The 12283-nt window shown below is 34.5% G+C and overlaps 1 pseudogene; it reads right to left on the reverse strand.

The window, feature by feature from the left end:
- The window catches only part of LOC143232725 (amine sulfotransferase-like), a 30069-nt pseudogene extending 20744 nt beyond the window's left edge, over positions 1 to 9325 (reverse strand).
- Between the last annotated feature and the right edge of the window lie 2958 nt (positions 9326 to 12283).

Genomic DNA, 12283 nt, shown 5'->3' on the forward strand with positions numbered 1-12283 from the left:
TTACCTACCTTCTCCCACATCGAAAGTTTTTTATGTATAGAATTTATAAATCCCTGTTTTGAAAATGGCCGTTTCCTTAGTTATCCAGTTAATTTAATTCAAATTGAATCAGTTGTCTTGAAATGATCGTTTACATCTCTACCAGATCCATTTTAAAATTTTGATCAAAAAATTAACCTCTAGGGTTTAATTTCATTTTTGTCCCAGTTCTTCTTTGTTTCATTGCACATGAACCAAACACTTAGAACTATTTTGAACTTGTTTCTTTTGTTGCAGCCTTTGGCACATTTCAACAACGCTTATTCCTAACATTCATATATATATATATATATATATATCAGAAATTGGTTTGCAACTAACATCCTATTCAATATTTTGCTAAATCCCGTAAATTTATCATTAACCACACCCTTTACCGCGCGCGAGGTGAAGAGAAACAACAGATTCTGATCGTCTCTTGCTATATTTCAGACTTCAAGTTCGTTGGGACGTGAAGGATTTGAAAACCTAAACACTTACAAAACTGCAATGGATACGGATCAAACCCGAAGAAGACGGGACAATGTTCTACCGAAATAGTGTTCGATCATCAATAAGATGTTTTCCCATGTTTAAAAATCTTTATTAACGTAGGTTTCTGTTTATCAAAACAATATATTATTGTGTATTTCAAGCTGTGTTACACTATTCTGGATTTAGGGTAAGGCATTACTTCACCGTTGATTTACGATATCAATTACAAATGTTTTCACGATGTGTCAGATATTATCTTCTTTATAATCATCATGAACCGACTATAATCAAAGGATGGATTTTTGACTGATTTAGTTACAGGTGAAAAAGAGAAACAAAATGCACTTCCTACTTTGTTTCCGTGTGTGTATTATAAGAATAGAATATTATTTCTACCGTTGTGATTTCGCAGCAACTACTGTGGCTTCTATAATTTATATTTTCAAGCATATTACAACAAGCCACTAAACTGGAAATGCTCGAAAGAATGCTTAGACTCCATATCTGTGATGTTTGACAAAGTTTCTGTAAAGTTGTTTTCTTTTAAAGCATGTATTGGGGACAGATAATTCATTTCGATGTTTCCATGAAGACGAGAAAAGAAAGGTACCTGAAAAATGCACCCGAACTGTTGCTACTCATAAAGTGACTTAATAGATCTAAGCCGTACAACTTCTAATATGCTTTGAACGCAATTGATAAAGTACGCAGTTGTTTTGGAACTCAACAAATGTTTTTCATACGTGGAAGATATGGAACAAGTGTTCTAGATAACTTTAAACATCAAGCATGTCGCACGAAAATCAAAAAGTATGTGTACATTCTGTTTAATTAATTCTTATGTATGCAGTATACTTCAACAATGTTCCCGTTATTATTTGCAGTTAATGTATGGGATGAATTAACTACCTGAAAGAGTGAAGTAATTTTGCATGTAAACATAGTTACATTTCATTGTATTTTGACTTTAATGGTTGACTTTCGTTTCTGTATTGCATTATGAAATGCATAAAAATCGAAATTATTATTTTCTTTGTTTCTGATCGAATAAAAAGCTACACAATTGGTTATTTGAACTGTACTCCTCAAGGGTTTCAAAACCCGGCTATTGACGTTATATGTCTTACAGCTTACGACTAAGCCAGTTGGGGAGGGCTGTTTAGTCTCAGAGAGATTAAACATTGAATAATAATTAAACAAAATATATCACGTTACTTTAACACTATGTTGCTATTTAATTAAAACCTGTGAAAGGTTACGTTATACAGAAAATACTTGCGAATAACTGAATGAGGCAATAAGTCATATTGAGGTAGTTTTTCAGTATCTGTTCTGTATGTTGAAGATGCTTTGCTGTTAATAAATTCAGCATGACATGGAATTGAAAGTCAATTGTTTGCAGTTTAAACACGGTAGAATGCATTTATGTATACACCTATAATCACGTCCCTCGTACAGCGGTAAGTCGATGGATTTACAACGCTAAAGTCAGGAGTTCGATTCCCCTCTATGGACTCAGTGGATGTGGCTTTGCAATAAAAAAATACAAAATCACACACTCTTCAAAATAGACTTTCTAACATGACGTCGATTAATAAGCTGTTAATCACATTTAAATATATGTTGTGTTCGAAACAACAAATTAACAGTTTGTAAACATAGTTTTTTTTTTGTTTTCGTGCGATATATCTTTGTTTAAGATTAACAGCATTATCCCCTCTAAATCTTTTGTGTGTGTTAGCCTATCTGTTGAGTCTACCGAGGTGAATCGAACCTTGATTTTAGTCTTGTAAATCCGAAGACTTACCGTAGGACAAATCTTTTATGTTAAAAACAAAAAAACATGTGTAGAGTTTCCAGAGAATTGGGATAGTTTCTTTCAAATGTATTAAAAGCGCTTTAGAAGTTGTTAGGGTTGGTGGTTTGTATAAATAAAAAAATAACACCTCATAGTTTACTTCGAACTATTTCTTTAAGCAAAATATAAGTATATGCAAAGCTGGATATCTTATCCACATATCTTATCTTAAACGAATATCTTATCAAAACCACTAAGTGTTCTTGATTAGAATTTGGACTTCGTAAATTTTGAACTTATGTTCAGGTCTGCTGCTTGATAAAGTAAGAAGGAGGTACTTTTACATTAGGACGCTACTCCTCTTTCCAAACTAACTACCTTGGAAGTAATTTACGTCTTATATCTATAAGATTTAGTATTGTTTATAAAATATGTATATACAAATTATTATTTGTACTAAATATTTGCAATAACAGTTATTATAAATTGCCATATTGTTTATACATTAAAATATATATTTGTGTTAACAAAGAAATTTGTGTATATCAGTTAAGATGAAACCTTGTAGAAAGGACGGCAACTGCCTGTTAAAGAGATACAATTGTAGAAAGTCTTCCGCATTTCGAAACGTTCTCCTATACTCTTGTGTCTCCACAACAAGATGTTGCCGTTAATTTTACAAAGTTTCATCATGAATGCTCTTTATCAAAGTATATCAGAGTTGTTGGCAAATATCATGAGTTTGATATATTTGGATATTTAATTAAGTTCCAAATTCTATTTACAATTTAAATCAGTTCAACTAGGAGACTCGTCCGAGATAAATTATAATACTTGGCATAGGGCAGAGAAGATGGACGACAAAGGCAGTTGACGTGAATTTGTAGAAAAGAAGCAAAGCCACTAATGTTCAACAAAGTAATGAATAAACTTTCCATAATCAGAGTCACGGAGTGGCTGGGATCTCTAAATCTATCTGCCTTTGAATTTTCTGTGGAGAGAAACGAGAGTACCTCAAGGAAGTTGAACGTGATTGTCGCTTGAAATTGATATGAACATGTGATGCTTGCATGAAAGTGAGGTGACTTCATGCACGGCGTTACTTGACTTGGTGTGGAGACAAGATTAAATATAATATGTGGTAACTAGATATTTGAACATAATGTGGAATATTTCGCATATATATATATATATATATATATACAATTCCTGGAATAACCGTTGCTCGTTGCTCCGTCTGTTATAAAACTTCTTGCAGGTTATCTTTAAAAATTCGACATTTTCATTGGAAAACTATATTGATCATTTTGCTATTCTTTGATAATGTGTCGCTTTTCGTTTTTTTCTATTCAACCTTTGACATTTCTGTTGTTGAACTTTACAACCTTCTTCACACCGTATTAGTTAGTTTTTTACACGATTTTGAAAAAAACAATCTCTATGCGACTCTCCTTTTCCTATCCTGTTCCTGAAAAGCCAAGTCTTTGGAAGCATTTGTTTAATTACATCTTCTAGTCGTAGGTGGCTGTTTGGAATTTATTTGTAGTTTTAATGTAGAATCAGGATGTTATTATGATGTAATTCTTTCTTACTTAACCGTTTTAGTTTAAATGTCGATAGCCATCAATTGCAGCATGTTTAAATATAATAATTCCAGTGTTCTTCTAGTGACCCAGTAGTGATCTGTTGGATTTATTTTAAAGTTCAGCATAAAGCTACACACTGAGTTATGCCCGCCACAGGTATCGAATCCGGTTTCTAGCACTGTATATCCCCAAACATACCGATGTGCCACTAGAAGAGGGGTTACCATAAAGTAAACAATCCGTTAGATAGACTTGTTATTTCTTCAGCAGAAGAACATGTTGTAGAGCAGAAAACGAGTACTTATGATACATCGTTGAAAGATTTGTATCACTCCAACCCGAACAACAACAGCATTCAGGAAGTTGAGACACTAAATAGGACTTCATCATGGGATATACAAAAATCCGAAAACTAAATGTGAGACTAAATTCCGGAACAACATGAACGCGGTTTTTGTTAAAAATAGCACATTTCATTTGAAAATAATCTAAAGAAAAAAATACAATGAGAGAAACACCATAAAAGTAATCTAAACTAGACAGGAACATAATATCATTCGAATCATATATATTTCTGGAACAGACGCAGTTGCTTGAAGACAACGAAGAAAAACTTTAGTGAAATAAGATACCGTTTTTTTAAGTAAATAGCCTTTAATTTTTAAAATATCTACGTTAATCTCAAAGGGTAAGCAATCGTATGTTTATAAATAAAAACCAGAAAATAACTGAAAATATTAGTTGTTTTGAAAGTGGTTGCATCACCATAGTTTGTATCATCGCTGACACGAAGTGTGTTAGTGTGCACAAACGATTCTCCATATTGTATTTTCCTCTTGTGAAATCTATATTAGTTAATAAAAAAATAGAAAAAAATTCGATTTTAATCTCTCTCAAAGATATTGTCTCTATACAGCGTTGTAAAAATCTTTAGGCCAATGAACATAAACAAAACATATACATTTTGCATTGTTAGACTCAACCACTTATTTGAGTAGAGCTTCGAAAGGTAAAAATGAGAAAACAGAAAATAAAAAAAACCTTTTAGCATTTGATAGAGAAAATGTAAACACTATGAAATTAGCCTAAATACCAGCTGGTCAAAAGTTTAAGACCATACGGAAACGAAACGTTAATCGTTAAACACGTAGCGAAATTTAGTCGTTTGTGTTCAAGCATTAACGTTGTCAACATTTCCCACTGACATCTCTTGTGTCATATAAGCATGGCAAAGGCTAAAAAGTTGACAGAGTTTTAACGTGGCAGAATTGTCGAGCAAGGTCTCTCTCAATGTGCCATTGCTGGTAAGATTGGGCGTAGTAAAACTGGTGTTGCAAATTTCTTAAAAGAAGGATACGGAAGGAGAATTTCAAGTGGTCGGCCCAAGAAAATTTCTTCGGCGTTGAGCAGGAGGATTCAACGGGTTGTCCGGCAAGACACCAGCCGATCGTCGAATTAGATTAAGGCCCTTACGTACGCAGAATCTATCTCAGGAATAATAAGACGGCATCTACGAGAGAAAGGCTTTAATAACCGCAAACATCTTTAAAGGCCACACCTCCTTTCACACCACGACACAGCTCGGTTAAACTTTGCTGAGAAGCATGGGACGTAAAAAGTGGACGCAGGTATTGTTCTCTTAGGAGAAAAAATTTAACCTGAATGGTCTAGATGGCTTCCAAAGATACCGGCAGGATAGGAGTATTCCATCGGAGACATTTTCTACACGATACAGTGGAGAAGTTTCCATCATCAACTGGGGTGCTTTCTCCTTCCATTGAACAATGGAGCTTCAGGTTATACAGGGGCGTCAAACAGCAGTTGGCTGCATTGGCATGTTTTAGAGAGCATCCTTATTGGATGAAGATCCTCGCTTGTATGGAAATGACTGGATCTTTCAGCAGAACAACGCTGCAATCCACAATGTTCGCAGGACAAGTTACTTTTTAATGGCGAGTAACGTGATTCTTTTGGACCATCTAGCGTGTTCGCCCAAACTGAACCCCATTGAAAATGTTTGGGGGTGAGTGGCAAGGGAAGTCTAGAGAAATGGACGCCAATTCTAAACATTGCATGACCTTCGTGAAGCCATCTTCACCACTTGGAATAACATTCCAGCCAGCCTTCTGCAAACGCTTATATCGCCCATGCCAAAGCGAATGTTTGAAGTTATTTGGAATGACGGTCATGCAACATACTACTGAGACCTCTTGTTGGTTATTTCCTATCCTGTTTAGCACTTCTTTTTGGTATGTCTTAAGCTTTTGACCAGCTAGTATTTAGGCTAATTTCATAATGTTCACATTTTCCCCAGTAAATGCTAAAAAAGGTTTATATTTTTATTTTCTATTTTCTTACTTTCATCTTTCGAAGCTCTACTCAAATAAGTGGTTTAGTCTAAGAACAAAAAATTGATATTTTTTCTTTATGTTCATTGCCCTTAAGAGTTTGCTCAGCAGTGTATCTTCGGAATAATATATTTGCTCTGACTACGTATATAAGCCAATCCAATGTCATCCACAAGTTTATAAGCAGTTTTCACAGAAGTTTTGGAATACCTCCCGGTTTTTTAGCGTTCACAGCTTTACTTCTGTGGCTGTTTATCCATGATAAACTTGGTAAAGAGAATGAAATACGGTATAACTTTTACAAAATAATTTATTTTCTATCAATTTAGAAAAACCCAAGAATGAATACCAGTGAATATGTTTTTCAGTATTGGATTTTTGTAAAGCTGTCACTGCATATACGTATATCAAGATTACATGAATTACATAGTTGAGAATATTAGACCTAAAATATTACGGAAACAATTCTTGACTACTGCTAAAAGATGGGTCAATATTACGTCACAAAATAAAGAACTTTAAAGTGATATCGCAAGGAATCCGATATGTTTCAGTCGCTTCGAATATATATTTATAGCAAAAATTTACACAATTATCATAAACTACTGTACTGGTATAAACATTACTGCCAAAGTGAAGGGATTACGATTTCATTTAGAGCTTATAAATATTAAATGTCATAATTGGTATTGCCAGATGTTTGTTTTTAATGGGGATATACTTCAGTTACTAATACACCATTTTTAATATGATATATATTCATATATATGTATGCACTTCTGCAACTGCATGTGTTATGGCGAGATCTCATTTGTGAACAAACTACGTTAAAATAAATATTCCTGCAATTTGAAAAGTACACTGGATACCAGCTATTACTTTTTATTTGAAATTTACATTACAATTATACACATATAAACTTATTTAAATAACTATTTTATACCTTTTTACGTAATGTAAGGTAGACATGCCGTACAGTCTTGACTGAAATGTAAATACTCCTAGAAATGTGTCTTTATTCTTACTGCATCAATTATCATAAACTGTCGGTTGTTTATTGCTGATCCACAGCTACACTAGTTTTTTCACTCCTGTTGAGTGTTCTTTGATGTGTGTTTAATATTTAGTAGTTTTAGATCAGGAAAAAGGTTCCAATATTTATTTCCCGAAACAGTTAAAATTACGATAATGCATTTTTACATTTGTTAATCAGTTTTATGTTTATTGCATCACGTTTCGAAATCGCCTATAAACAAAATTTGTTGAAAGTTTAGATAGTTAAAAATAATAATCTACTAAGGAGCAATATAAGGTGAAACGAGATTCAGTGAACAACGCTTTAAATATAGCTCCACCTGATTTTGTTTTCAACACGTTCCACTCATGCTGAATGAAGTTTGTTCTATGCCAAAAGAGAAAATCGTTTTCAACATAATGTAAATTCAAACTACAATTTACAGGAGTAACCAGATCTTAGTTTCTTGTAGTTGGAATCATTTGTTGTTGTTGAATTTCATTTAACTAATTATTATGTCAAAATACTCTTCGATTGAACTCATCACTAAGTTTTGTGTTAGTAAAATTGTTAGAGTGTAGCATTACTGATTGTAAGTTGTTCTAATTTAGTTGATCTACAGTTTTCTTCTTAACCAACTAGTAAACTCTTTAGTACTTAGATTACCATGTCTGTCATATTGCAGCTTGTCTTATGAACCCTGTCTTATGAACATGCGAAATATCATGAGAAAAGATTGAATGATTAACTTTACATAATATATTAAAACAATTTTGCAAAATATTTAATAATATCAAATAACCGAGACAGCTATTCCTACAGGATAAAATACAATATAAATAAAACGTGAAACGATAAGACATTTTAGGTGTATAAAATTATCTTAGTTTGAATTTTTTTTTATATTTGATCTTTATTTTTCTGTTACTTAAAACATGATATCTAAAAATAAAAACGTTTCAAAGCAGTTTCAAGTTTTTTTTATTTCATTTACAAATTTAAGTTGCTACTGTCACAAAGAAATCAAAGAACCAGTAAAAAATAACATAAGATTAAGCTTTCAAGTATTTGTTTTTACCCTAATTTAAGCTAAGTACAACTTAATTTTGACATTCATTCCGTACATTGTATCGTCAAATCTGATCTTTCGCAAGAAAAGACTCTGGCCACAACTGATCAATGTTAGTTTCTTGAATGTTTTGGCAAAACTTTGCCATGAGTCGTTGTGATTGTGATGGAGAAAAGTGTTCTTTCCAGTCACCGAAAATACCTTTCCTTACTATTTTGATTTCTGACTTTGGATTAAATTCAAGGTTTTCCATAAATTTTAAGATGTATTTTAATCCTTCAGGATAATTCGGATCTTTTATTTGATCGTCGTTGGGATTCAATCTGAAAAAAATTCCAAAATGTTTATTAACAGAGCTTTTCATGTTCTTCACAAGAGTCTGACAAATAATTCTCTCCGTTAGATTGTCATCCTCAAGTAACATGCGATTGTACTCTTAATTTATACGTTTATATATTTTCGGTGCTCATACCAAGACAAAGATGGTCAAAATAATCCCCAAAATCCGTTAGGCCGTTTATAAAAATCTCAAAATATTCATCAAATGTCCCATCCGAAAACTGGTAGAGCGGAAACTCCGTGGTGTGATGATAAAAAGATACACAACAATCAAAGGGATTTCTGGCCACGAAGATGTACCTGGCCTGGGGAGAGTAAGGTTTAAGACTAAAACGCAGGTGAGTTTTAATTGCTCCGGGACGAGGCATGGTTTCTACAAAACCAGGCCATGTAATTTCAAGTAAAGGACTAAGCTTTTGAAATTCTTCAAAAGTTTCTGGTGGGATTCCCTTTTTAAGAATGTTCAATACGATATGCTGCGTTCACGTTGTTCCACACTTAGGAAAGGTTACGATGAATATATCATCGTTTCGCGGTTTATGAGAAAGGACTTTGCGAAATGTGTCTGGTGAAAAAGCTTTAGCAATCTTGAAGCCATCGACAAGTTGATAGCTGGGAGTCATACTTTCTTGTGTTGTAAAATTTTGAACAATGTTGTTAGCTGAAAGATTGCAAAACAATATATATATAGTTATTCAGCTTTGTGTTTGGCATTTATTTTTTGAATATATAATTTTATAATTGACACTAGACACTGTCGGAACTTTGATGAAACTCCTTATTACAGATTGAGGAAAATCAAAATTATTGTACGTTTTACAAATAAGCCATTCATTACAACCAAGAATATATTGAGATCATTTAATATAAAAAAATAAATTTAAATGAGAGTGTTGGCCTGACGGAAATATTACCAGTAAATGACATAAAATTCTTTAATGTGCTTATTAGTCAATTTTTAATTGTATAAATAACGGTTATTTCTGCAAAACATCACATTCGTGAAGGTAACGCATTGATATATATTGAAACTTTTAGAATGCATGAGATTGAAAGTTGTCATATTTTTTATAATTATGGCCATTTTCTAGTTTAATGTCGAACTAGTTGTACCTCAAAAAGGAATCATAAAAAAGTTCTAATTTATAAATTAAAAACTTAAATGGTGTTTAAATGGACAATTGCCTTTACAAAACTAAAAACATTTGTAAGGTGTGTTTTGTCACCATCGCCGAAAACACTGTCCAACGTTATGAGTAGTCTTTGGGACAAAACATGTCTGAAATGTCTGAGTTACAAATTGTGACCAATGCGTAGTCTTATTATGAGAACTTTCTTTTTCCGATTCTTATGGAAACAAGACGCCCAGAGTCCAGTACAGGGTTTTATTTGAAAGAGCTAGATTTCACGTTGCTCGCTCCAAGTAGACTGCCAACTAGCACGGACCCGAGCCTTGAATACAGGACCATAGCTGCAGATAGACATAGCTACAGTGTTGATGAGCTCGTTCCTAAGAATACCAATATGTCTTGGTATTCAGAAGAACTGGATAGAAGTAAATGGTAAAGTAAAATGGGCCAGTCGGTTTTGAATATCAGCAAGAATAGGGTGAAAACTGACATAAAGCGATTCCAGTGCTAAACAGACAGCTAAGTGTATCGGTATAAATAGTACAGTTCATGTACTGCATAGCTTCTACGGGATTCAGGGCAAGAGAAATGGTGTAAAATTCGAACACAGAAACTTTAGATGGATTCTGTGTGCAACAACCGAATCACTGCAAACAATGGCAGAGGCAACAGAACCATCCTTCCATTCCCATTTATGTAGATGATTCGAAAGATGTTCGGCAAATAGAAGGTGATACGTCTTGGTGGGATAAGCTGATCTGTTGATACCGCTATGTCATCCAAAGATAGACCAAATTCATCCAAATACACCCGGAGATGAAGACTAAAAGCAAGAGTGACAAACTCTATATCATGTGCAAATGTGGCCCACTATGAAAGGAAAACAACTCTATATGAGATGCTGTGGTGAAGATCGAAGTTTTGAAGCATACATTAAAAACAGTTGGACACTACAAAGGTGAAGAGAGAGTTTATAGGACTCTGTGTACAAACTCTGGCAGAAGAAATGTGGAAGGCTCCTGTGCAGAGCCGAATCCCCGATGTTGAACAGGGTCAAACACTTTCAAGGCTGAAGACCTGGTAGACCCATAGACCAGAGATTCATAGTCTAGTTTTGATCCAATAAGGGTACCATACATTTCTAGCACGAAACATCGATCCGCCCCTGAAGAGGTGGAAGAGAGGACACGGAGGATCTTTACTGCGCTTGAACATTTGACATGTAGCTGCGTGATGTGTAGGATAAATATAAACTTACGTTCAAATATAAGCCCCGAGAACTTTACCTCAGGGTCCACGAGAAGAATAGCTCCACCAATGCAGAGTTCAGGATCATGGTGAATACCACGTAGACTGCAAAGGTTCATGCAAATAGTTTTGGAGAGAGAAAGGTTGAAACAATTTGCTCTAGTCAACGCCAATATATGATGGAGAGCAGTCTGTACCGGCCGCTCAATATACCTCCAATTTAACGACTGACATGTGATGTGGAAGTCATCGGCAATGAGACCATTTACAACTGTAGGTTTAGTTGTTCAATCACACCATTAATCTTTATAACGAAAAGTGTAAAACTCAAGACAAAGCCCGGAAGGACTCCAAATTACTGAGGGAAAGAATGGGAAAATATCGAACCCACACGTCCTGCAATCGCCGATTGATTAAAATTGTTTAATAAAAAGCGGTAAATTCCCACACAACCCATACGAGTCGAGGCCTCTCAAGATACCATTCCTCCACGTTGTATCATAAGTTTTCTCAAGGTAAAAAATACAGAAAGATGTTACAAAGACAGCTCGTGAAGTCAATTAGACGGTAGTTCAAAGGAATCTTTTTGTGATCCTTTCCAGGTTTGCAAAAGGAAGTACAATAGCATGGCGCCAAGAATCGGAAAAACATTCTCCTGCTAGAGATGGTTAAAAACAATCAGAAAAATATCAAGAGAGGCAGGAGAAAGGTAGTGCACCAGCTCATAATGAATATCACCAGACCAATGAAGAGCAAGATTAAATTCCATCAGTGTAACGGATAATTATAGTCATAGAGACGATTAGCTGAAATGAAAGAGGCGATTGTTCTGCCCATATTTTGTTGGCAAAGAAGATGGGGTATGAAGAAGAAGTGCTAGATGCCTGAGAAAATATTTCGCCGAGACTAATGGCCATGCTTTGGTTGTGAGCAACTACCTGCCCATCAAAGAACATGATTTAAAGGGAGGCAGAACGATACAGTCCACAACTTTTTCAAATTTTTCCTCTATGACTTTAGAACTGGTGGTATAAGAAATGCTACAGGTGTGTTTAATCCAAGATTCTTTCTGGCTTTCACGTCTGACTTCCCAAGCATGTACATGCTTCTGCTGAAATGCGATGCGGTTTAAAAGTGTGGGATATCAACAAAAAGTATCCCAAGTCCGTTTTTGAGCTTTTCTTGTCATGTGGCTGGCAGAATTCCACCAAGGACGAGGATACTGTTGGAAATATGT

This window comes from Tachypleus tridentatus, chromosome 1 (genome assembly GCF_004210375.1).
Source record: "Tachypleus tridentatus isolate NWPU-2018 chromosome 1, ASM421037v1, whole genome shotgun sequence".
Taxonomy (NCBI): Eukaryota; Metazoa; Arthropoda; class Merostomata; order Xiphosura; family Limulidae; genus Tachypleus; species Tachypleus tridentatus.